The 27,669-nt window shown below is 43.9% G+C and overlaps 1 long non-coding RNA gene across 2 annotated transcripts in view; it reads left to right on the top strand.

The window, feature by feature from the left end:
* The first annotated feature begins 2,639 nt into the window (after positions 1 to 2,639).
* The window catches only part of LOC134476388 (uncharacterized), a 31,127-nt gene continuing 6,097 nt past the window's right edge, over positions 2,640 to 27,669 (top strand). The window contains exons 1-2 of one of the 2 annotated variants that reach the window (XR_010047983.1): positions 2,640 to 2,855; positions 24,427 to 24,622. This is a non-coding gene — a long non-coding RNA (uncharacterized LOC134476388). Of the gene's footprint in view, positions 2,856 to 21,933; positions 23,372 to 24,426; positions 24,623 to 27,669 lie in introns of those variants that run through there. The other variant, XR_010047982.1, reaches the window with a different exon arrangement.

Raw genomic sequence — 27,669 nt, forward strand, 5'->3', positions numbered from 1 at the left:
AAAGTCCTTACAAGTGCAGCAGGTAGGTAGGAGAATCTGAGGAAACAGAGGCCAAGGAATGGGGGCAACCCCTAGATGCTAGAAAAATCAAGATAGCAGATTGTCCCCGACCATCTGGATGGAAGACAGCCTTAGTGATACCCCAATTTGGGCACAGAAGACCCATTTCGTATCTTCAATGTCTGGATGTACATGGTGAGGGATCTGTTGTTTGAAACCAGTCACAAATTTGTTAGAGAGCAGCAGGCAACTACCACAGCCCATTGAGAAGCTTGTTTCCTTTGTACAAGGGAGCATGTGAGTCCTTGTCACAGTCTAGAAATAATATTTTTGGTTTGCTTTGGAGACTGAGTCTCGCTACGCCTTGAACTCACTACGGCACCCAGGCTGGCCTTGAACCTTCCATTGTCTTGCCTCAGCTTTCAGAGAGCTTACAGGACTGTGCCACCATACCAGGCTTAGAGGCAATAGTTGGTAGTCATGTGGAGAGGGCTGCAGATAAAGAAGTGGCAGACACCGGGGTTGGTTCCTCGGCTGCCACTGTGGGTTCTGAGGGAGGACACAAGGGAAGCACCTGCAGGGCCACTGCTGCCTGAGGTCTCTTCCCTTGCCCTCTACACCAAACCTGCCCAAGTATGGACGCCATTTTCTTTCCTCACCTTTGCAGTCACCCTGCCATTCACTTTCCCCTGGTGCCCTCTGTGCCTGCCCCCAGGCCTAGCTACTGATCGGTGAACAAGGCAAGCCCAACCCAAAGTCAGAAAGCACAGCGATTATTTTAAGAGAAAATTTAATATAAATAATTATTCATTAGTTGCTAAGAAACTAAAAAGGGCAAAGGAAATACTTGTATTTCCAATGCAATAAGGCACAGCTTCAGAAAGCAGCAGCTATCCCTAAGGCTAGGGAAGTAGTGGAAAAGCTGTAATTATTTCTGAGATGAGACTCAGGTTTCTGTAAAGAAAGTTCTGCTTAGCTGGGACCAATATCTCTGAACTTGGAGGAGGCCCTGGGTGTTGGGGTCCAGATTTATGAGCAAGGGGTGCCAGCCAGTGGGTCCTGGTTTTAATGAAGGGGGCTGTGCATTGTGCCATAGTTACAGATGAGTGAGCTGCCTGAAGGGGTGAGGAAGGGAGTCTGGGTGCCTCTGGCTTCCTCTCTCTTAGTGTAACCAGATATAGCAGATAGAAATGCAGGGTGTCCACTTTAATGTAAATTTCAGATCAACAATAGATTCATTTTAGTATAAATACGTCCTATGTAATATTTGGGAAATACTTAGACTAAATTTTCTGTTATTGAGCTAAAGACTCAAATTTACTTGTGTGTCTTGTAGTTTATCGGGAACCCCCCTCTTATTTTCCTATTTCCAGACTTAACAGGTGGGGATTAGTGGGGTCAGAGCAGAGATGTGGTTTCTGGAGCCCCACACTAGCCAGCATCTGGGGGACAAGGACAGCAGGGCTCTTTGGAGTAGAGCATACGGTGTCATAACTTCTAGTATGGTGAGTTATACTCACGCGAGCCCCTATTTCCCAGATATTTTTCTGATTGCTGCATCCATAGGGAAAACAGCTGTTGGTAAGGATAAATGACACTTTGGAGAATTCTAAAGCGTCTGGGAATCTCCCGACACTACTAGCTCCCAGGGAAGGATCAGAGTTTTATAACTGCTAGAACCTTCTCTCAGCCTTAAGCATTCATCCGTCCAGTAGGGGGTTGGCACCAGCACAAAAAGGCACCTCAATCTGTGCTTTGATTTTCAATCTTGAAAGACATTCTGTGAAAAACACACACAGATCTCTAGCTTACAGGACTGGGCTCTCAGATTTTGACAATCCTGTTGCTATTTTAGCAACCACACTAGCTCCCTCAGGACTCATGGAGAGCCGGGCAGGACAGGTTGGACCAGCTGGTTTCATCCAATCCTTTCTCCTTTCTTTTTCATGGTGTCTCTTGTGGCATCCTGGTCTCTTTTCTTGTGGCCCACTCCATCTGACCCCCGTTCTCTTTGGCAATTCATATCCATGTCAGTGCTAACCTTTCTCAGTATTAGTCCAAAAGAAAACACATGCAACCCAATCATGAGATGCTTGTTTACTGAGAAAAGCATATTTAAGGAATGATCCTCTTCCCCAAATAGCAGCGGAATGGGTGTAGACATAAGCCTGTATGGCCAGGATCATTCCCCTGAGATATGATCAATGTGCTTTTCATTTTCTAACATGGAAATTGCTTTGGTGTCTCTGGTTGTGAAAGTAATACATGTTTACTGTAGAATGTTCTGGAGAAAAAAATAGAGAATTAAATTACAATTATGAATAGCCATCAGCCAGAGAGACTCACAATCTATGTTTTGAAGTATCGTTTTCCAGATACTTGGCTAAGCAAACATGCACACAGCAGACACAATTGTATGCTCTTACACACCTGTTTCTTGGGATTTTATTTAAAAAAAAAATGTGTGTTATTCATGTTAGCCAAGTTTTACTGCAGCAATAAATTAACTCTAGATTCTCAGTGGCTTAATAAAATAAGGATTTATTCCAAGTTTGTGATGCTTTTCCGAGCAGGTTGCCAGGGCCTCAGCCTGCAGCTGTGCAGGGAGCCAGGCAAGGAGACTCCGTGGTCTGGTGACCTGGGGCTGCACCATGGCCTTCTGGTTGCAGCAGGGAGGGGAGAGAAATCAGAGAATCAGGCATCTGCTTGTGAACTCCTCAGACCAGAGGTGACATAAGTCACTCTGACAAACAGTTCACTGGCCAGAGCTAGTCTAATGACCCCACTCAGTTTGAAGGAACCCTAAAAGGTGGTTTCCTTGGTGCCTGGAGGAGAAGGAAGAGGACAACGGGCTGGTGAGTGGCGCCTGGTGCTCCCTTATGCAGATTCCTGCCACCGTTCAGCGAGGAGCGGCTTGTGCTGGGCATCCTGCCAAGGGCGTTTATCGTTATTAGTGTCTGTGTAAGATTCTATTCTAAGGTTGTACCACATTTTATTGAAATAATTCCTTAAAAATGATTTATGATTAGATGGATTTAATTTTTTTTCTAACAAAAGCAATGTTGTGAAAAACATTTTATAACGCAATCTTGGCACACTTTCTGGATCATAACTAGCAGAAATTTTGTAAAATAAAAATTCTTAGCTAAAGAAGAAGATGCACAGTTCTAAAAAATTTGTAATATTGACAGAATAGTTCTATAGAATAAAAGAATCCATTGGATCTTGAGAAGAGTGGTCAAAACACTCATTTTCTTTCACTATTTTTAGCACTAGATGTTATAATTCCCTAATAAACAATAGCAATTATTTTAAGTATTCTGTTTCTTGGATTCTAGTGTGAAAAAAAGTTAGTGTTCATTAGACCTTTGAGTAACTTATTCTGTGAATTATTTTATCATGTAATTCCTTTGGAGTAATTGTCTTTTATCTTATTAATTAGTGAGAGTTCTTTAGAATTCAAGTATATTTACCATTTGTAAGATATATTATAAATGTTTCCCCAATATTAATATTATTGGGGAATTAACTTATTTGTCTTGAAACTTTGGTGGGACATTAAACTGTAAGGAGAATTTTAATTTCCAAATAATTATGCATCGGATGTATCTTGTTGGTATGATTACCACAAGAATATAAAAATACCTATGTTGTCATTCATTATTTCAGTTTTTTAAAAATATTTAAAATTTAAGACATCTGCAGATTTTTTTGTATAAAGGAAGAAGTAGAAAATAAACATAGTTTTGAAATGGAGGTAGGTAGAAGTATAACTTTGTTTCCTGTCTTTTTGTGATATTACTTTGATTAATCTCTGGATATTTACGTGTGTGGTGGATGATGTGTTTCCTGTTGCCACACTGTGCGGTTGTGCCTTAGGATGTACTTTAAAATCCAGAAGAAAAATTTTCTTTCTTATTCTTAGGTCTCAAGAAGTTTTCAATTAGTCTCATGCAGTTTTTCTTTTAGGTCAGTTTTTCAAAATGTTTCCTTTCAGGACCTGTACACTTTTACACACTAGTACATATTTCAATGAACTTTTGTTCCTATATGTCACACTTAATGATATTTACATACTGGAAATGAAAACTGGGAAGTATTTTTAAAATATTTTTATTAAGTCACATAAATAAATGCAATATAGCTGTTAGGTGTTAATATAAATAATGTAATTTTTATACAAATAGCTACATTTTAAAAATGTACTGGCAAGAAGGATATTGTTTTATACTTTTGTAAGTCCCTCTAATTTCTGGTTTTATGATAAAACCAGTTTTTACACTATTTGCTCTTCACACTAATGCCGAATGTTCGGGGAAAACATGACCTCGTACCGATGAGTAGTTTGAAGAGGAAAGAGTGTTTTAATAGCCTATTGTGAACATTCTTTGAATTACATCAATACTCAATCAGGTTTAGTGTCTTAAAGGCTGTTTGCCATCTGGCATGTACAGTCATGTCGATGAGCTAGTTTGTAGTTGGTTACGTTAAAATCCATTTGTCTATACCATCGTCTGAATGAATCTTTTATCTATGACTTTGTAACAGTGTGTATTTGTAATTTGGAAAATATCAGCTCCCTGTGTTTTTCAGTTGTTCCAAATGTTGGTATACTTCATTATACAAAATGAAAAAGCCTGTTCACTGTATCATCACAGGTCTCATCGGGAAGCAGCGATGCTGGGATTACTTGGTCTGACCGTTCAGTGAAAGCCTTGACGTAGTAAATCAGTGAGACCCATTATGTGTGCTTTTTCCATTCTGCCCATTGCTTTGTATTTTTCTCAGACTAGTGGATGGCAGTAACCTAGCTTGTAACATGATTCAGGGTTTTATCCTGTCTGCTCTGAAAAGCTGTAAAACACAAATTTTGGCTCTCAAAAGGCTCATCATACTTACACATTAATATTCAGTTCCTTTTTTTCTTTAATATTAAATGTTGGTTTCAAAATGATATAGCAATTTAGGCTCCATGGTACTATTTATTGCCCAAGACACAATAATACAAATCATTAACGTCTATAAAGTCAAGGGAACAACAATGTCACATTTTCTTATTTATAGTTTTTGACATAAACATTGACATAAACACCTCCTTTTTATAAGTCAGTCAATTCCCTGTAGTCTGCTTCATCTTTCTTCAGTGGGTTTGGACATAGATGGTGGCCTTGGGGCTGATAAACACTCTTCTAATCTTCTTTAGGTCAACATGACATCCCTAAGTATACAAAAAAATCACTTATACTTTCTCTTTATTTTTAAATAAAATAGTCAATTTAAAAATAAACTTCAGGTAAAATAATTTAGAATATTTTTCAAAAAATTTTATGTGCTACCAGAAACTGATGAGTTTCCTTGTGGCTTGTTTTTGGTGCAATGCAAACTGGGATTTAAAGGTGATGATTCATGGGATGATAATGTGTCACTGCATTTTAATGGTAAATAGGAGACAGTATGACCAAAGCCAAACACAGTAAACATACAGGCAAGAAACTGAGTGGATTTCTCAAAGTGTACATATGTATTCTCTACTTAGCAACTTTGAATATTCTAAGACACATGAACACCCCAGCCGTGTTCCGTTAGCTGTCAGATGATGACAAAATGACTTTATGTCTTGTATCTTCTGGAAAACTCCAGTCTTCCCTTGAGACACAATGAAACTGGGAGAGCACATCTTTCTCTCAGGAGCACAATTTTGGCCTGCAGGACTCTGAAAGGTGCCGGGGACACCCAGGGTCTCACCTCACATTTTAATAGCCGTGTTTCCACATGGTCTTGAGAATTTTCATCAGATTCAAAAAGCTAATTCTATAAGGGGTCTAACTGGGATGACCTTAACTGCAAAGCTTCATTTGTAAAGATTGAATACTTTCAATTTTTTTGCCCATTAACAATTCCATTACTTTTAATATAATACCTACTTGATAAGTGCTCAATCAGGGGTTTTACATTTTTGTTGTTTCTTCAGCCTATTCTATTAAGTAATCTTTTAAATTAAATTTTTTCCAAGTGGGTGTGTTGATCACAACATCCTTGATTTAAAAAAAAAGTATCTCTATGGGGGTGACTCCAACATTTGTATCTCTAAACCTAATTATTTCCTGAGATTCCCACACAAATATCCAATTGTTTGATTTGCCATTAAAATAAATAAATCTAATATTACAAAAGAGAACACATTCATGGCAGGTGATCTAAAATACTCTCTCTGGCAAAATTTATTTTCCATGGTGACTTGGCCACCATTCAGTGATCCATCACAAGTTCTCCATTACCACAGGATAAAGTCAAAGTCCCCATGGTGGCATCAGGCATCCCTCCTGGAGCTCCTCACACAGACAGATCAGTGTGCTCGGATCCTGGGAATGTTGTGTTTGTCCTTCCAGGTTTTTTGTACTGGGAATCAAACTCATGATCTCATGTTTAATAGGTAAGTTTTGCCATTGAGCTATATCCCTGGCCTCTTCTGTGGTTTTTTGTCTTCATCTCAAATGCTATCCACTCTTCAGATCTCTCCCTGATACCCCCATGCTAGAGGCAGAATCAGATGTCACAGTTTTTGAGGTACCGTGTCACTTGGTGCACATCTATTCTAAAACATATCCATGCTCAGTCCATGCATTTCTGCATTTCTTTGCACTGCAAGCTTTTTGGGGCCACCAATACTGTTGTATTTCTCCCATAATCCCTAAGATCTGAGATAGAGTCTGGCACATTCCTAGACACTTAACAAACACATGTTGAATAAACAACCAAAAGTTTGGGTGTTGATTTTGCAAACTGAACCTGTAAGGTGACAGAAAATATCACAAACACTAATGTAGAAAAAAAATTCACCTTTGATGTCCAAGGAAATAAACCTTCAAAGCTACCAAAGAACAGAAAGTTGACATCCAGCTGTTCTATTGAATGCCACAAACAGTTTGATTTGGATTGATTGCAGTTTTGGGAAACCTGGAATTAAGGTAGGCCTGGGGAAAAGACAGGCATAATTGATACAGCTAATACAGCTAGTAATCACTTTCAGGTAACTGGGTCACTCTCAACACCCGTCCTTCGCCCAGCTTGTCATGGAAGCTGACACCGGTAGCCCATTGGCTGTTTTCGTTTCAAACTATCAACAAGGGAGCTCTGAGCAGTCAGATTTTAACTGCCAATTAATCTCCCTAGAAAGTGTTTGTGTAGTACTCTGGGGGTTTCAGCAAGTGAGCTCTCCCTAGGGCTAGTGGCCACAGCCATTATGCCATCACAGGCCATACTCATTGCTTGCAGGATGGTGGTGGCTGAGGGCAAAAGGCTCCCAGGTGGGCCCATAGTATCATGTAGGAAAATTCCTATTCATCAAGGGAGCCACTGTAGAGCAAGCTGTGGGCTAAGTCTTCTCCGATGGGCAAGCTCCACACAGAGCTCTCTGTGGACCTTCCGGTAGGGTCAGACCTGTGAGGTACAAATGGAAAATTCACCTGCATACCTCACAAAGAACAAACACATCTTGGAAGTAAAGTACACGAGCACCGAGGTCAACTAGCTGCAGACTTGAACACTGGTTTTACCACTTAGTAGCCTAGGGACATACAATTTCCTAAAATGCAAAATGAGGTTAATAATAATTCTGACTCTATTGAGGATTAAATGAGTTAATGTAGCAAATAATCGAGCTCAGTGCTGGTGCATAGTAAATACTCAATTGAATGTTAGTATTCAGCAGGCCTGGCCCATACGAGCACCTCTCACTTTTTTTAAGCAACATTTGCCACAGGTTCTCTCATGGCAAATGAGTATCTCAGTTTGAAATTCTGCTGGGGAAAAGTAGAGTGCAAAAGGACTTGATGTGTCGTAGTGATAGATATTTTCCCGCAACTGCACACAAGAAAATAATAGAGGACAAAATCCACAGATTCACAACAAAGCACTTCCTGTTCGTAGAATGTCATCCTGCATGCTGGGCACCGCCAGGTAAAGGCTTTCTGCTCTATACTGTGGCTGGGTGGCTTTCTCAGTGTTCAAATGAGACAAATCAGGAAAATTCTTTTTTCTGTTATCATACAGGTTGCTTCTTGAGGGCAGAGACTATGCTTAATTCTAATTTTAAGATTTGAAATGCTTCCTTTTACATGATACACTTTGAGAAAAAAGCACAAATCATAAGGATAAATATTTATGAATTTTATGGCATAAAACTTGTGTTATCAGGATGTAGATCACAAGAAGGAATGTCACCAGCCTCCTGAAAGCATCACCACAGTGTGTCACCTTTCAGCTGTTAAACGTTCCCCCAGAGTAGTTACTATTCTGTGTACTCCCATTTTTTTTTTCACAAAGAAACTTAGAACTGATGTAGCTGCCACTGATACCCAAAGTGTGTGGACAGAAAAAAGAGGAAGGTGAATAAGACTTCAGCTCAGGTCTGGCTCTATAAGTTGTCTCACCTCCATCTACTTGGAAGCTAATGAACTCATCTTTTTTCTCTGGCTTCAGGTCTGAAATGTTCTCGTTTCTTGTTCCCTGCACATGGTTTTACTCTGGTCCTATCATCTAAGTTGTCAGTCTTGTCTTCTGTGTTCCTTTGCTACCTGACTGGGTGATATTCAATGGGATAAATCCTTCTCTGAAAAATCGGATGGATTTGCCAATACCTATAAACAGGAACCACAAAAAAATCATTGATTGAAATGTGTTGGAAGTTCAGCTCCATTTGTCCAGTGTGGTTCTAGGAATGTTCTGAGAATCACATATTGACTAGACTCATTGCTTGCTTTGAAAGATTATGCAGTGTAATTGGAAGAAAATATAGATATGTGAAAACTGAGTAGCAATACAGTATAAGCTTACTGACACGTGACAGTAAAAGGTCAGAAAGAATAAGTGAATTAAAGGTAAGGAGAGAAAGATTTGTCAGTGATACAAAAAGCACAGGAAAGTGCCAAGTCTTTCTCACTAATCTATAACAGTCAAAGCAAGAAAACCACTGACAGATGATACCTATTAGCTAGAGAGAGACAGAAATAGTTAAGCCAAGACTATTTACCTTAGACCCAGTAGAACAACAATAACAATAATAAAAATCTAGTCCTGGAAATAAGACCAGGAAGTTGGAAGATTCAGTGTGTAGTGCTCCAGGGATAGTCAAGAGTTGACATTGGGTCACATGCAAGAGCAAGAACTGGATATTTTCCACAAATGAAAGTAAATGTTATAAAGCAATGGAACCAAGTTACAGAGGTTTTGAGAAAAATTGATTTTGAACTTTGAATTTTATATCTTGCCAACTGTCAACCAAGAAAGAGGGAGAGACAAAAACAACTTTGAGTATTCAAAGAGTAGGAAATTGTATCTCTTGTTTACCAAGAAGAAATTGCATAAAACTGTCTTCCAGGAACATGAGCCAAAATTCAAGGAAAAGAATAATAAGAGAAATAACAAATGCTGTAGGGTTTTTTGAGGGGAGGGGAGAAACCCTTCTCCACTGTTGGTGGGAATATAGACTCTTGAAAGTACTCTGGAAATCAGTGTGGAGATTCCTCAAAAAACTAGGATCCATGTGACTCAGGTATTCCATTTCTGGCTATCTTCCCAGAGGAATTAAAAATATCATACCCCAGCAATATATGTGCACCCATGTTTATAGCAGCACTATTTGTAATAGTTAGATATTGGAAACAATCTATATGTCCATCAACTGAAGAATGGATTAAAAAGTTGTATGTTTCTACAATGGAGTGCCACTCAGTCATAAAGAATGATAAATTTGAGACATTATAGGTAAATGGATGCAGCTTAAGACTGTACTCATAAGTGAAATAAATTAGACTTGCATATGTAAACCTTGTATTTTCTTCCTATTGTGAGAAGCAGAAAGAAATAATGTTTATGTGTATGTATATATATGAATGAGAGTTAAGATAGTTATACTACTAATTTCTCTTATTTCATTGAAAAGAATGGTTTGTGCTAATATTGTTTGGACAATTAAAGGCAGATATCTTATATTCTGAATAACTAATTTAAAGATAATATGCAATATATTAATCATTATTACCCTGTATTTATCATGTTTTGAAATTTTGTTACTTTTTATCTTTAACATAAGAAAATAAAGAAACATCTATAGCAAGAGAGAGAGAGAGAGAGAGAGAGAGAGAGAGAGAGAGAGAGAGTGACAGAGACAGAGAGAGAGGAAATGACAGAAAGGAACAACCTAGGTATTCAAAGAAAAGAAATTCCAGGATAATTATCATAATGACAAACAAGCATTATTTTTTTTCAAATAAGAATTAGCTTCCAGAAAAATGCCTCTGAAAAGGAGAACAGAAAGGAGTCCAATCAATACCTAAAGCAAATAAATATTATTAGACATCTTTTTGCAAGGAAAAAAAAACCTATTTCCAAGAAAAACAACCCAAAATTAAAACAAGAAAACACCCACATGGTCTAAATTCAAAGTATTCCTCGTAGTTCATGTTTAATACATACCCAGAATTTTACTTCTTGCCCAGCGATGACCCTGGTCCAAGTGGTCATTATTTCGTATCATTCTTTAATACCCCTTTTTAGCACCAAATAGCCTTTCTCTGCCTGGATGCCCTATGGCTTATTACCTAGATACCTACAGAAGGGCATCTTGGTTGGTTCTGAATTTGGGCAATTATGAATTGCTATGGATATCTTTAAGAAGGTTTTCTGTGTATCTAAGTTTTCTAGACTTTTGAGCCACCTGCGCTTCATAAAGATTATGTGGTTCAGAGATGCTAAGGGACCTGCTACAGGAGACTGAGCTGAGATGCCTCTCTGAGACTAGTGTTCATTGTGGTCTCTGAAGCTACATTCAGAGATTGCGCCTGCAGACCTGTATGGGTAACTAGTCATTAATTAGCAATAATCAGTCACAGTTATTTTGTGTGATGCTACATTACTGTGGGGAAAAACTGGAGCCATTAAAGAGTAGACTGCGTGCCCTCTTGACATCTTCCATAATGCTCTTTCTTCACTCAGCATGTCTCATTTATCTTTAATGAGTAATTCTATTAATGCCAGTTGAATTGATTTTTAAGGGAGCAGTCAAAGCAGCAAATGTAACTCTGGAGCAGTATTGACTGAGATCTGTTATCCTACCACGCATGCTCTGACCTTAACATCAGCTGACAAAGACCAAAAGGACATTCACATCTCTAGAAACCAGTGTCTGAGCGAAGAAAAGTCTGGGCTATTGGCATTGTGAACACAGGTCCTCCGGAATGGTTTAGCAGGCAGAGTTGGCTCCAGAGCCAGCTTAAAATGTGTGGACTCTGTGAGGTGCTGGAGGGGCTCTTGGTCCTCACAGACTCCCCCTCTGCTTTCTGGCTCAGCATGCAGCCACTGCCAGGTTGCCAGTGACTCACAGCATAAAAGAATGTGGTGAACAGACTCCAGCTCCATGTACTCTTCATGCCTCAGTTTTGTCATCTGTAAAATGGTTATAATTATAATACCTCATTTACACTGTACTTGGGAGGAGTGGAACAAGACACGTGGAAGAGAGGGGTGTTGGCATATGTTAGGAGCTATGGAAGTGTTAGCAACTAGCACTGGTGTTATTTTATATCTAAACATCAGACCTCCTGGCATAGAAATGTGGTGTAGATCCTCCTTGTAGTTCTGCAGTATGTGATGACAAGACACAGCTGACTAGGTCAGGGAGAGGAGCTTGTGAAGAGACAGAAAGTATCTTCAGCAGGCTTTTGGGCAGCCTCAATTTGCACAGAGGCACCGTTGATAACTTCTAGGTGTGAAGGCTGTGGCTCATGGGGACAATAAGCTCGAGTCACAAAATGCTGCTGTCTACTGTCTGCTCTTGCTGTGACTTTGACCTTTAGGGTCCATGAGTGCTGGAGCCCTTGTGGGGCTGCGTGTCTACATCTTGGTCAGAGCTGAGTTGTTCTGGATAATGCAAGTGGAAGGAATTTGAGGTTCTGTGGCAACAGGGAGATGTCAGCAGCTTGGTAGATCAAAACATTGACCACAAGGCACAGAGAGTTGTAAGGCCAGGAGGGGTGTGGACAGACACGTGCACTTCATGTGGGATTCTGGGTGATGCCAACTAGGTCCTGAACATAGCTCCTTTCCTTTGCTTTTTTTCTATAAACTTTTGGGAGGAAATTCAAAATTCACATAGGGTAAAATAATTGTCTTCAGTAATAACCAAAGAGAAGTAAGGTAGAACAACAACAGACAGTTTGGTACTATTAGAAAGTTAAAATCATGCCATGGTTGTGATAAAATCATTACACTTACATGGTTGTGTCAGAGTCCTTTGGGTAATCTGTTAATAATCTATATTGAAGTCTTAAAGCATTCATATCCTTGAACTTTAACACTACTCCTGAGAATTTATCTAGAGGAAATAACTTAGAAGAAAAAAATTCTAAACTCTGGAAGATGTTGAATGTTGATTTCAGAATAAACTTTAGTGAGAAAGAAGGAAAAGACCAAATCTTATTAAAATAATGAATTAGAGAATTTTATAACCCTTCTATAGAAACATAGGTGGTCATAAAAGTATACTTTTTAAAGAAAAATGCTTATAACATGACATTAGCTGTGAAAAATTAGGACAGAATTATGTCTATGCCTTCATAAGCATGCAAGCAAGCTGTCTGCATGGATCAGGATTAGATAAGAAAATGAAGGCAGTGTTGTGCTGGTGGATGGAGTTGTGCATCTGGGTACTTAAATTTTCAAGTCCTCTGTTCTTGTTGAAGTACTCCCTTCCTTGGCAAGGTGTGGGGTTCAGTTATGTGGGGCTCCAGGAGCCAGGGCTGGAAGAGAGATCAAGGGAAACTCTCTGAAGGAGGCGTAAGAGGCACCTGTGCCTGCAGCCTGGGCCAGGACAGTGGCGGGGGTGAGAGCAATTTGTGCAGCATAAATTTTAGGATTCTGGACAAGATGGAGCACAACAGCAAGGTTCTTGGAGGCAAAGAGATGTCGGGGGCATTTTAGAAATGCCCATCTTTTGAAAGAGAACTAAACAGGACACAACATCAGAGAGACATTCATGGTTGAAAGGTTGGGGTAAGCAGGGTGGTGACCTGCTTGATGGTTTAGCAAGCTGGAAGCTGAATTCCCCTGATGGTGCCCTGGCACTGTGTCCCTGCTGGCTGAATGGACACAGGAGTTGCCCATGGATTTGTTAAGAGCTGTGCCCTACTGCTCCACTGGGGCAGATCACCAAAGATTAAAGTAGATGTTGCAATCTCTGGGTAAAGGGCAGGGTAACTGGTGAAAACCAAGGGAGACCATGGGGGGAGCAAACAGGAGTCAGAAGCTACCATGCTGCTGGGGTCTAAGATAAGCAAGAGTGTTTGGGGAAAGGAGCAGAGACACTATAGAAGCAGCAGGATGCAGGTGCTTGTATTGTTGATGCCTGCTTAGGTGTTAGAGGAGAGCAGTTGCCACCCTTCCCAGAAATCAAGACGATTTCTGTTTTTCCTCTTTCCATCCCATAGCTGGGCTGGTGCTTTCCCACCTCCATCAAGGATGATTCTACCCCCAAGGAAACACATGACGGTGTCTGTAGACATTGTCAGGTGTCACAATGGGAGAGGATGACAGAAGCCAGGAATGCTGCTAAGCACAGTGCGAGCATAAGTCAGGATCCCACAGCAATGGCGTCAGCAGTGCCCACATTGAAGAACCCTGCTTCAGCCAACCCCTCAGGCCATGGCTAAGAAACACGGGTGCAGATGATGGTGGTGAAAGCGATGGCGACGGTGTCCCATACTCCTAAAACTCTCACAGTTCTCCATGTGCTACTGTGTGTGCTGAGTCACCAGATCATTTTTATCTAAAGAGATGGGCAGGCTCTATCATTCCCACCATTCCTACTTTTGAGGTGAGGAAGCCAAGCTTGGGCGAGGGCAGTGACTTGTTCCAAGGTTCCATGGTAATGTAAACTCAGTGCCACAGGATCCCATCATTTCTGCGCTAGGCTTTCCCCTACCACATTGCTCAGTTCTGAACAGAGAGGGAAAGGCTCTGTTCAGAGAGGAACCGTTACCTTCCAAATCCTGATATAACTAGTGCTTTGTGGACTAATGGTAGCGTTAGGATTCCTCATGCCACTCTAACAGAGACAAATTCACCTCAAAGGTTTGCAGTCCAGTGGTGGGGACCCGGGGCTGTTGAGGGCTCAGCTGTTTCCCCAATCCTGCATCCTGAAGGGAGTGATCCGTGTACAGAGCAGCACCATGAACTCACTTTTCCTTCAGTGTAGATACTTCACAGTAGCTGCTGACAGCTGAAAGTCTTGTAGATCTTCCCTTGGGCTTAAGCATGAAGTAAGTGTGACCTTATCCAGTATGTGCCTTACCCTTCCCCACCAAAAACCCAAGTTGTATCCAGGCACGTATTGTGGAAGTGATATCCCCTGGTTTTCATGGAGTCTTCTGTCTCCAGCCATGTTCTGCCTCAGGCACATTGAGTGTGACAGAGCCGGTCCTCTCATCGTGCCCAGTGTCTTCCATTTTGCTCACGGTGGCATGGACAAAAGCTGAAAACCCCACAGAGTGATAGCTGGGTGAGATACAGAGTCGGCAGTGTAGATGGCTGCGGGCTTCCTCTCACTCACAGTAGCCTCCCGGTGTCCTTAGGGTGTGCTTTGTCTTGCTGTTTCCTCCTTTACTTAGCCCAAGCTCACTCTGCTGAGCCAGTTTCTCTCATTCTTCACTTTTACTTGTCCAAGGAAACCCTGAAACTGTTTTTAAAAATTAAGTTGGCACTGTAAAACTGGCACAGGCGGAGCAGTTAGCAGAGGCTAAGGCAGGAGGACCCAAAGATTGAAACCAGCCCATCAATTTAGCAACACAGTGATACTTCTGTGAAAATTAAATTTTACAAGAGGAGTCAGGGCATAGCTCAGTGCAGAGGCCCTGGGTTCAAGCCCCAGTATCACCCCACACACACACATAAACACTTACCCTCAAGAAGTGACCCCGATGGTCACCAAAACCCCCTCACAGTGTGGACAAGAAGCATAGGGGGATGGGTTAGAAGTGGGAGGTAGAATTGGGGGGCATCAGTTTAAGGGCTGAGAAATGCCCACTGAGCCTGGGCCATGTGGGTAACACTCCTTCACATGCTGCAGATCTGTGCCCTGGATCATGTTCTGTTGTGTGGGGTGACAGATATGGTAATGGGGTCACTTTCTCCTGAAGACATGGAAATGCTATTTCATTAGCACCAGTGGGTGGGCAGGGCCAGAGGACACTCTGGGTTCCATCTGGATGCAGGAACACAGAGGGATAGGGACTGATAAACTGCACAGGACATTCACGGAGCCTTGTTGCTATGTGAGAACCACATGAACTCTCAGGAGGTCCTGTGTCCCACACATCTGCTTGGCACTCAGACAGAGAGCTGAGTGCTCCAGGACAGCCCCTAGTTAGTTCCCTTGGTCTGGAGCCATCCCTAGGCAGTCATCTGTGGTCAGGAAAGGTGGCAGTGGCTGAGTTACACTGGCCAGGCCAGCAAAGGTGGGCATGGTTGCTGGAAGGGAAGGTGGTGGACAGGTGGCACTGGACACATGACCTGGTTTCTTCTCAGTTCTGTTATAGGTAAGATGGGGTGACACTGAGCCCATGTCACTGCAGTCCATGATGGGATGGAATACCCAGGAGGGGCAAGTATGGGGCACTGCACCCCTGCAGGGGTCATAGTGACAGCTGTGCCTATGGTGCCATCCAAGCTCCATGACCTGATCATCTCTGAGCTCCTCATACTAATATGTAATTAGGATTAAGGTCTTTAATGAGGGCTGTGAGACTGTAACTGCTGGATGAAGCAAAGGTGATTTGCAGACTGTTCCCTGAGTCCTGGGGTTACCCCAGCCCCTGCACATTGAGCCCCACACCAACACCACTCTTGAGTCTATGTGGACTTCACCCCTCATAGGAAGCTGGAGATGCTGCACGCCAGGGGCTGAGTCCAGTGGGAAGGAATCAGAGAGAGGGACTCAGCTTCCTGCCAGGACACTCCCTAGGATTACATTTCTGATGCTTCTTTCTTTTCATTCTTCAATAGAAAGTTGGCTTCATTCCTCCTAAACAATAAATCGTGAAATAGCCATGTTGCTTGCTGTTGAAAAGGAGAAACCCAAATTCACTTTGATGCAAAGATAATAGACCTTATTCTTGTTTATATTTCCTTTCCATAGATCAAACAGCACCATGAGATTTAGCCTCTCCTGACGTCTGCATGTTTTGTGCATTGTTCTTTTTATACAAGAAGACTCAGCATCAGATATTCATTTCCTCAGGCTAGGAATTAAAGGGATATTAAGGAGGAACTGGCTCCTTTTTACTTTTAAGCACATCATAAGTGATTGAAGCACAGTACTTCCTTTGTCCCCACATTCCTAACGGCCAGTGGAAGCCTCCTGATTACAAGATGGTAGATCATTAAACCCTGATTGTGCTCACAGCCGCCACCACTGCCACCCTCTGCTCATCCTAGTCTTAAGAATCTGGCTTCCACAACTGGTTCAGGTAGCAAAGAGAGGCTCTACCCACCAGGAAGTAAGGCTTTCATTTGTGCTAGTCGCTCATTGATTTAATTGTGCTGACTATAAACATTGATTAAGCAGCTACTGTGTGCCAGGAGCTGTGGGAGGTACAGGGTAAGTGGAGATGAATTACACTCAGTCCCTGCCTTCAAGGAAGTCAGTCTCCATAGTCCAAAATGTTAGCCTCTCAATTACAAAGCAGCTTTACAGATGCAAAATCACCTTTGCATACAGTCCTAGGGGTTAGAGAGAGAAGCTATATCTTGAAGGGTGTGTAGAAGTTTTAAGATCAAAGAAATAGAGAAGGGATTTAGGAGCAGCCCAGAGAGCCAAAGGTAAGACAGAGAGAGGGCGATCTGGGGACAGAGCATTCTTAGAAGTGAGGAGAGAGAACTGATAAGTTTTTTTTTTTTTTTAATTTATAGAAAAGGAAACAAAAAAATACATGGAGATAAGAAAGGGTAGAAATAATACAAAATTACAGAAAAACAAACGGCAAGAAATCGCTGGTTGATAAGTTACATATTGTCATCTTAGAAATAGCTGTTCACGTTACAAAAGTAAAGTATTTAGAATGACATTCAAAAAGTGACACTACAAACAGTTCTGCTCAATGATCGAACAAAAACTCAGTAATATGGTTATCAGTGCTACACACTTAGTTTTGAGTGTAGACAAATGAGTGGGGGAAGGATTCTGGAGATTTTGCAAGTCATGGCAAGAGGGTAGATTTTATTTCATTAGAGATCCATCAAAGGATTTTAGCAGGGAAATGCTTAAAGTACATGATCACTTGTGAAATCTTAAAAAACAGCCATAGTATTAGCAAGGGCTTGGCTTGGAACCCAGTGAGGTCACAGGGAGGAGGGCTCCTCTGAGCTATGGGACAGAGAGTGGGGTCTTTCAAATTAACTGAGCATAGAACTGAAGGACCAGATTTTAGGAATATTTTGAACATTTTGGGAATAAGCAAAGGTTAGAAAATCCAAGTTTGATCATCAGCTCTACTTCCTGCTAGCTGGCTAATTGATATTGGATGAGACAGTCTATCCAAGATTAAGTTTTCCTGAGGTCTAAAATACAAGTGCAATGATAAGATTTCACAGATGGGTATCTGTGTGGTGGCCAGGAGAACGTGTCTCACAGGCACCAGCTAGAGAAAGCTTAGGAGACCAAGGGCCTTGGTCACCAAGTCCTGAGTCCATATCTATAGCTGTGCTAAGATCTGGATTCTTATTCTCAGACAGCATCTGAGCTGGCAGGGCACGGGAAAGGTTGTGATGGCGATTGAGGATTTCCTGGACATGAACTGGGGCTTGCAGACTGCCTGGCACCCAAAATAGTTCTACCTGACCTTCTTTCCTGTCCTTCACTTGAAGAGGTGCTCTCCACATCTCCCAGCCTCACTTGGATCTCTACTCATGGTTTCTCACAAGTGGCATCTCTAATAAATTTGTACACAGTCCCATTCTGGCTTGTGCCTCTTGGAAAATCTAGACTAATCCAGACTGATACAGTGGTTTTTAAACTCTAAAACTTTACTTACAGTGCCCAAATACCTATCAACTAATGAATGAATAAAGAAAGGTGGCATAGTCATAAAGTGGATAGTATTTACTCATAGAAGGGCAGAGAAGCAATGACATTAGCTACATCTGGGTGAGCCTGGAAAACACACATCTGTGTAAAGTGAAAGAAGTCATGCATGAGTGGGCCCTGAGGTGAGGTTCTGTGTATAGGAAACATTGAGAATAGGAAAATCTGTGCAGGGTAAAAGAATAATGATTGGCAGGGCCTGGGGGAGTGGGACTTGGTGCATCTGCCTTGTGGCTATGGAGTTTATTTTAAGGACTGGCAATTTATTTTCGTTCTAGAACTAGAGAGTTGTGGTGGTGGTACGACATTATAAATATGCTGAATGTCACTAGTTTGTATGACCCTCACAGCCCCCCAATGAAACAGACGACGCTCTTGTGGGTAACAGGTAACTGCCGCTTTTATTGACGCAGGCTCTGGCTTATATACTCGGCCGTGACCAATCACAGGCTGCCACAAGGAGGCAGGGTTGGGATGGAACGCGGGCTCTGGCCAATATACCCAGCTGTGGTCAATCAGGGGTTGCCACAGAGTCAGCACAGGGCGAATACGGAGTGAGCATGAGGTGCGCACAGGGTGGCTAATTTGGAGAGGGACGTCGCGCATTGTGGAAGCTGACGTGGTCCTTAGTCCCGGGCGGGGTGTGTTGAGCGCCTGTGCCCGACATCTCCCTTTTCTTTATAACTGACACAGGGTCTCCAGAGGTCAGTGCCCCTCGTGAGGTGTCACGCTGCAGTCATGACAGTGCCTCACTACTCGTTGGTGCTCTTTTGGAGGGGGCGGGAGTATTGTTTTATGAGCCCAACCCGCATGCTCATCGACTTGGAGACCGGGGTGTCTCCTGGCCAAGGACGACACCCCCTGAGATGCTTTGCTCCACACCTGCGTCACAGCATGGCAAGCCATGCTGCCGGGCTTTGACTGGATTCCACGGCCAGCAATGCTTGTTTCATAACTACTTTGTCCCTATTCCTTTGTCTGCAAATCCGACAGAGCAGAAGTAGACTGCCGAATGCGGCAAGTGTAGCCATGGCAGCCAGAGCCCCTATTCCTGCCTATTTCTTTTATTGCGCACGAGCTGGATCACAGGAAACTCGTCTGGGTCTGCCATAACTGGAACCAGTACAAACTGGGGTACCTGCATAACGACAGCTGAAAGCGTACTGTTATCCCAACATTGTGACACATAACAGGTTGCGGTGGAGCAATTTAGAAAAATCATATTTGTGGTGGCTTCAAACAACAGAAAAAGAATTCCCTGATAGGGCCCAAGATCTCTAACACTTGCAGGGCATTGACGACATAATGTGAGTCTGAGAGCAGATTGAAAGGCTGTGGGTACTGTTTAAACACTTCTATGATGATTTTTAGTTCTGTTAGTTGAGGTTGATCAAAGCCTGTTTTTGACCCATCAGTGAATATGGTAAGTGCGTGAGGAATGGGTTTTGATGATGTGAGCTTTCTGCTGCAAAGTCAAGATCTCTCCCTAATTTATCCCAGCTGGGGATGGTAACGGACCCCGTGGGACCAAACCAAGGTGCTACCTTGTCGACCTGATCAAGGAAGTTTTGAATTTGTTTTCATTTCATTTTTAATCCCTTTTCTCTCAGTAAGTCGCTTAAAGCGACTAACAGCGGCTGAGTAGCGGTGTTACCCATGTTAAGGGGAATTTCAAGAGTTTCTTTTTATTTCTTTTTGTTTCCCCCTTTTTTTCCCTTTTTTTGGGGGACAACTTAATCCCCGCGCCCCTTTACGGTGTCCCCGTAGCCTGCCTCTTTACGGCACCGGGAACTCTCTTTACGAGTTCCTCAACCCTTGTGATGCGTCCGCCCAAGGTTGCCCGATAGCCCCCGCTATCCGGCCCGGCAGCCCCCGCTGCCTGTTTTGTAGCCCCCGCTACCAACGTTGAGCAGTTTAACCTGTCAGCCCCTGCCCGCTGCGTAGCCCCTGCTATCGGCGCTTGACGGTTTTACCTGTTATCGTCTCCGTTCTGTCGGAGAGAGGGTCTCAGCGTCCCCATACGGGCCACCAGTTGACTGGCGCAGCCCCCCAATGAGACAGAGGACGCTCTTGTGGGTAACAGGTAACTGCCGCTTTATTGACGCGGGCTCTGGCTTATATACTCGTCCGTGACCAATCACAGGCTGCCACAAGGAGGCAGGGTTGGGATGGAACGCGGGCTCTGGCCAATATACCCAGCTGTGGTCAATCAGGGGTTGCCACAGAGTCAGCACAGGGCGAATACGGAGTGAGCATGAGGTGCACACGGGGTGGCTAATTTGGAGAGGGACGTAGCGCATTGCGGAAGCTGACGTGGTCCTTAGTCCTGGGCGGGGTGTGTTGAGCGCCAGCGTCCGACATTTGTATACTCCCAAATGGGTAAAATGGTGAATTTGATGTTATGTGTCTATGACAACAATAAGTCCTTATGTAGATATAAGCTTGTTATTACAAAAACAGACACTGTGCTTCTGCGTGTGGTCACCTCCAACCTTCCCTGTTTCTTCCTTTCTCTCTCCTCAATGGTCCGTCCAATTTCTCCTGAAATGTCCAGGTACACAGGACACCTTGCAATCCTCAGCACGTCCTGGCCTCCACTTGCCCTCTCTCTTTCCTGAAATTATCTCCTGACCCTGTGTGACACCTTTTCTGGTCACTTCCTTTCAAACGTTGGTGTCCGCAGGGTGTTGCCCATGGCTTCTCATTGTCAGTCCACTTTCAAGAGTTGTGATGGCTTCCAAAAGCAGAAGCAGCTTCTATTCCTGCCCCAAGTTCTAGACCCGTAGAACTCCAGTCTCCCTGGGCTTCGTCATCCCAGCATATCTGGGACAGAATTCACTAGGGCCTCCTTCTGGATTCCTTACCTCAGGAAATGTCACCATCGAATGTCTAGTTCTAAACCAAGGAGCCCCTGACTCCACTTTTGACTTCTTTCTCCCTCTCAATGCCTGGAGGTACCCAGAAAAAGGCCTGCCAGTGTTATTACTTGCATGTGTTTAAAATCCACACCCCACCATCCCATTTCTAGCTTCCCTGAAGGCCCTCTCCAGTGGCTATCTGGACCACTGTGCTAGCTTTCTGGTGGTCCTCACACCTTCCTTGCTTCCTCCTGCCCAAATATCCTCTTGGGCACTGCACAAGTGACTGTGCTGACGTTGAAGTCTGATTGCACTACCCCTCAGCTCATCATCCTCCAGTGCACCCTCCCTGCCAATCCCAGAGCTGGGCCTCATGTCCCAAAGGGGTCATGAGCTTGGCTCTTGCCTGTCCAGCAAGAATTGCCCTTCCCTATGGTCCACAGGTCTCAACCCTGGACTTCAGTCTGTGGATGCTGTCTGAGTTCCTCCTTTCAAGGATTCTGACCTGCAATGGGCCCCACGCATTTGGGCCCCAGGTTTGTCTTTAAAGTTTTCAGATGCTGCTAAGTTGAATCCAAGGCGAACCTAGCCCTCTGTGCTGAGGTAAAGAAATACCAGGTCCCCAAGTTGGGAAGTGGAAGAAACCAGTGTAATTCCCATTGCATCTCTCCCCCTTTCCAGTTGTTTTCAGGAAGGCTCACCATGCAGCCAGCCTCTTGGAAACTTCGAGTGGCAGAACAAAGCAGGCTCCTTCACCTCCTTCCCTCTTGCTGCTGGAGAGAGGAGGTCTGCAGGCTGAGCTGCATTGCTGAGCAGACGGGTTGCAGGCTCATGAGAACCAGTCAGCTGAGAGTGGAGGGGGAAGAGGATGGCTCCTGAAACAGTGTTCTTCCTGCCTTTCCATTCCTGTCCATCCAGTTTCCGTTGGTTTGCTAGGGTTGCTGTGTCTATAGTCAAATATCCCCCACACTGGGTGAGTTTAATAACAGAACTCCACTTAGTGTTTCCCAGTTCTGGAGACCAGAAGCCTGAGATCAAGGCTTGGCTCCTTCTGAGGTCTGTGAAGAGTGATCCTTCTGTGTCTCCCCTCAGCTCCTGAGAGTTTGTGGGTGATCCTCAGCAACCTGGCCTTGCGAGTCTATCAATCTATGCTTCACCTGGTATCTCTGCATGCAGGTCTGTGGCTCCATTTTGCATTTTTATAATGACTTCATGGGTTGGAGGCATAGCCTGCTCCAGTATTATGTTATCATAACTAATTATATATCATAACTAATGGAGGCAGAGGCCTCCATTTCAGGTACTGGGAATTAGGACTCCAACTCTTGAGTTTGGGTTTGGGGTATACAATTCAGCCCATAACCCAGCAAGAGATGGGCTTATCTGATGGACAGAGCCACTATACCTTCAAGACCAGCATGAGGTGAGTCCTCTAATCTCTGTTCAAAACCATTCCAACCCAAGAAGAGAAAGGCCCCAGTGAGCACATCTGTAGTGAAGTCCCAAACTCCTCTTCCTCCCGAGTCCTGAAACTAACTTAATTTTCTTTAACTGCTCCCATTCTGTTTACATCTCATTTCCAGTTGCCAGTTGGTATATTCTCATTGATAATGACCAATGAGACTAAATACACCATTAATAGATGTGATATTTCATTGTTCAAGTCTGACTGAGAAGAATATCTGGAGGAAATTAAAGAACTGGTGATTCAGTGAAGGTTAAAACAGCACTCAGAATGTGACACCAGAAGAGTCTGTGGAGGCTCTGAGGGGCAGCGCTCTGATTTTGTGCTTTTTCCTGAATGTGAAAAATTTTCTCTTGCCGCATCCTAATGCTGTGTTTTCCAACCTTAGCATTGCTGTCTTTCTAGGCCGAACAGCTTTTTTTCTTTTTTTCTGGGATCTACCCTGTGTACTTAGCAGCAGCCTGCCCTCTTCACACTGGAAGGCAGTGTGTTTCAGGGCATTGCCAAATGTCCCCCAGGGGATGAAATCACCCCCAGTTGGGAACCAGTGTACTGAAGTATATGCAAAAGTACTTTGGAACTCTACAGTGCAATGCAGATGTGTGGAATTAGCTCCTGTATTACTTCCAAAGGGGAGCGTTTTGTGGACATGGCAAAATAGGGTCAGTTATTTAATGGCTGAGTCAGATCACAGCGCAGATCCGTCCTAGCCTGATGATCCTGGGATTACACTACAACTGCCTCAGGCTCATATTCCAAATGGCTTTAACGATTGCTTTGGCTAGGAAAGGGTGCTGTCCCTGTCACCACTAGAGGACAGAGCTGAGAGGGAGAGAGGAGAGCTGTTCCTGTGCAGATGGAGAGCCCTCACTGCCTTGTGTGTGAATGCTACGGGGCTTGTTTGCACACGGCCCTGTAAGTACACTGAGTGTGCTTGCTTGTGAAGGAGACCTGTGTGGATCTTTTCTAGTGAGTGTCTATTTCAGGTCAGGTTGCCTTCCCTAGGACTCACACAAATATGGAGGCTGGATTCCTGCGTTTGAGCGGCATGGAATACAATGTGTGAATGAAATCCTGCCCTCACCCAGCCCCCCAGTCCTGCCCATGGCCACAAGCGCTAATGCTAATCACATTCTGCTGCCAACTGTGGGAGGCTTAGTTAATCTAATTAAACGAGGCAGGGCCTCCTGAGTTCCTGGTGCTGCTCCCCCTTCTCCATCAAGCAATGACTTTAATGGCCCAACAAAGGGCTCAGCCTAGTGCACCGAGAATTGGAGATAATGTCCTGTGCCAGGTTAACTGCACTCTCCTGACAGCGGCGCCGATGCCATCTGCCCATTTATTGACAGCCTTGTCAGCAAAAATCTGCAGTCTGAGGTGGGCGGGCAGCCAGTGCCTCTTCACTGTCTCCCAGCGTCACGGGAACAGATGTGGTGCCTCAAGCCTGGAGCTGCTGCTGGCAAATTGCTGCATGCTCGTGTTCTTTATCCTAGGGTGGAGGGTGAGCAGCAATGGAGACATGTTCTCCAAGAAGGAATTTGTATTCCTTTCCAGGCTCTCTGCCGATTAATAAAAATAATAATAAGGTATTTAAAACTGACTTTTAAAAATTGTGAAATAATCAGCTTATTGTTTAATACTGAGAAAAAAATCCAAACCATGCAAGTATTTGAGGGACAAAATCCCAAGTTACAGGGGTTCCATAAACTTGAGCAGGTACCACGAATCCTTTCTGGCATGACCCTCCAGCCTTGGGAGAGGTCTTTTAATTGGACTTGCAGGCAAAAGCAGCTGAGTTGGAAGGATTTATTACTATTATTATTCACAAATAATACCTCTCTCCTAATGCGTGCAAATCAACCTGCCTGTTTATTGAATGAATATTGTGAAGCGTGGTCAGATGAGAGGCAATGTGTGCGTGCCCTTGATAGAGGAAATGTTTCTGGCTGTATCTTTCTTTTTTTTAATAGGTGAAAACAAGCGTAAAGGGTGAGCAATGGGTGATGCTTTGTCCATCCATCCTGATGCAGCTTTCCAGGTTGGATACCCGATCTGAAGAGCCCTGGCAAAGCTGTTTTATCAAAGGCTTTCTCCTCCCCACATGCATGGAGCTCCCATGTGCTCTGTGTTTGTCCATTCAGCCACAACAAAGGAAGCTTCCATCAGGTGAGAAAAGCAGTGTGGAGGGGAGAGTGAATTAGGCCACTCTGATGCGTAGGAAGGGAAATTGATCAGCTGGGGGAGAGACACTGGTAGAGGACCTGTAGCACCCTAAGTACCGGAGAAAAGCACTGCACATTTTTCTTTGTTGATTGTTCTTTGCTTCAAACAATGGAAAGGGAACCAGAGGATTCACTAAGGAGGGCACAAAGACGGCACGGCTATCCAGAAAATGGCTCAGCACCTCAGACACACCCACCTCATGTCTCTGCTGATGTCTAGAGTTGCACAGATCAGCAGCAAACTCAGCTGCACTCCCATGTCTGCCACCTCCCTGGCGGCTCTAGGACAGATGTCACTGTCGTCTAAGGAGCTGTTGTCATGCAGAAATCAGATGACAGAAGCCAGTGCAGAGCGCATCTATTAACTCCAGGCTAACTGGAGAATACGAGACTTACATTTTTGGTCCCAGTACAGAAGCAGCAAGACTGCCAGTCCCCACAGCTGGAATCTGTGCTTTGTTTACCTTGGGTCCTTCTCTTCCACTTCTTACCTGATGGGAAGTTTTCTTCCTGGCTAATGTCTGACCTGTGCAGTTGGGACAATGACCTGTTTCTGTGGCCTCTCAGGCTAATGTCACCTCGGAGCAGGTTACAAGCTGAAGGAGAGTAAGGCTGGGAAAGAAGATGGGGAAGGACAGTCCTGCTGGTGGCCAGGGAAGCCAGGGGTCCCTGGGGCCAGCTGGGGAGTCAAGGATGGCTCGTCCACGCAGGCAGTTACTCATTTCCACTGACACCTGCCCGCGCAGGTTCTGGGCCTAAAGGGCCTCAGAACAAAGCTGCCAATAGAGGCAGGGGGAGTGGAAGGTGACAGTGAACTTGTGGCACCAGTTTTTGGGGGACAGGCAGCAGCATGCCTGTACACAGCACTGCTGCAAGGCCCAGACAGAGGCCCTTTGGAGTCAAGAGTCCAGGATCACTAGGAATCGTGGCCACCCTTCAGTGACAGACCATGGATTCATGTTCCCAGCAACACTATGCTCTGTTAAGAGGCTGCATCGCTGACTCAGGACTCCTGACTCCAAAGGACCTCTGTCTGGGCCTTGCAGCACTCAGCAGGAAAAGCTGGCATCCACCTTATGACCGGGACTTCTCTTGACACGTGGGGTCCCTGAAGGGGACATGGTACCACCTGTGTGCAAAGCCACAGCCTTGGACATTTAAAGTGTGTGAGCTAGACAAGGCCCAGTGTGAGGTGAGAGTTTGGGATGTGATGACCGTGGCACTGTGCCATTTTCCCATTGTGAAAGGCTCTGGGGCCCAAGCTTGTCATATCTCCCATAGCTTCAAGAAAATCCCGACATTTTCATCTTGGTTTAAAACCCTTCAAATGTTCACACAGTGGCAACAAATCTCATTTGAAAAAGCATCATGTGGGTGAACAGATCTCTTCAGCAGGGTGTGTGGATCCAGGGGATTGTGTACAGTGTCTGCCCTACGCTTGTGAGAACACTGAGCTCACTGAGGTCGAGGAGGGCCAGCCCTGCTCATGCTAAACTGTGCCCTGATTCCTTCTGCAGGGTCTGAGCTCCTTTGGGGCTCCCAGCTCCCTGGATACCATTGTGGGCACTGAAGTCTTCAGGCACAGCAATAATCAGAGGGGAAGTAAACTGAGAATGAAGACACTTTTTCTGTTCTGTTTCACAGAGTTCAACACTTGCCCAACATGTGAGCTTTCTATGCCACATCGTCCTGTGGGCAGCTACTCCAAAGCACGCAGGAGAATCCTTCAGGCTCTGAACTTCCTGCTTGGCTGACTACATCAGGCCCAGCAGGATAACCTTTCAATACACTTAAAGTTAATTGATTAGGGATCTTAATCACATCTGACAAGTCCTACATTCTTTTCCAGAAAATATAACCTAACCACAAGAGTGAAAACCATCATTTCACAGTCCCACCCACAGTCAGAGGGAGAAGATTACCTACATGTGTACATTAAGGCTGTGAATCTTGGGGGCCATGTCACGGTCTGCTGTTCTTAATAAGTAAAGCTCCTTTTCTTGATGATTGTGTGTGTGTGTGTATGTGTGTGTGCCCATACATGTTCACAAGCATGATCTATCACTGTGCTACTCTCTGACCTTCCTTTGTGAACTATCCATTAAACTAAAGTCATATCCCATGATTTCTTTTTACCTGCTTTTGACATGGAACATGCTCCAGGTGAATCTCAAAGATTAGCTTGCATTGTAGTAACTGTTTCCTTTTCTGTTGGAAGAAGCACGCAGATGAATAGTGCATAACTCTGGAACACAGCAGGGGCTTCTTCATTCAGTCATTTACCAGTGGTTCCATCTGGGACAGGTGAAATTTAAAGGCCATGAAAGATTCAGGAACACCAGACATGAGAGCGTTCTGCCGGGTTGTATTGGTCCAGATCACTGAGCTCTGGTTTTGCACTAGCAGAGATTAGGGTTGATCCTCAACATTACTGCTGTTGGGGCTATGTTAGGTTAATGGCAGTGGAGGATTCTCAGCAGTGTGCTAAAATACTTTCCCTCTTCTGTGGTTACACAGAGGGAGATGCATACTTGCACCCAGGCAAAGGCCTGTTCTCTTAATTCCTCATGAGAGCTTCAGATCAAGGACACCAAGTCAGGTGGGTGAAGAAGGAACACAGCACTGTCAGTCTATGGCAAAATGTCCTCTTCTTAGGGCTGTGAGCTCACATACATTAAGGGACAATCAATCTGTCAGCAGCCAATTTTCTCCCCCCAAACACAGGCGCTCATTTTTTAAGAATTAAACAAGTCTGGGACTTGCTTCTCTGTTGTTTAACAACAGAAGAGGCCAAAGCCTTGCTTAAGTCTTTTGCCAATTTATAAGGAACATTGATCTTTCAATACTCTTGTTTCTAAAAGGAAGTGCTGAGGATTTAGGAGGCGCATCCCTCTAAAATCCCTAGGCTGACACGAAGACCTTTAACAGTGAAAAGAAAACTTTGAAATTCTTTGAGAAATTCTTGCTAACTTCCTAAGGAAAGAATCATTT

The sequence above is a fragment of the Cavia porcellus genome, unplaced genomic scaffold (assembly GCF_034190915.1).
Source record: "Cavia porcellus strain 051 isolate PalLab524CR breed Dunkin Hartley unplaced genomic scaffold, mCavPor4.1 scaffold_6, whole genome shotgun sequence".
In the NCBI taxonomy this organism is placed as follows: domain Eukaryota; kingdom Metazoa; phylum Chordata; class Mammalia; order Rodentia; family Caviidae; genus Cavia; species Cavia porcellus.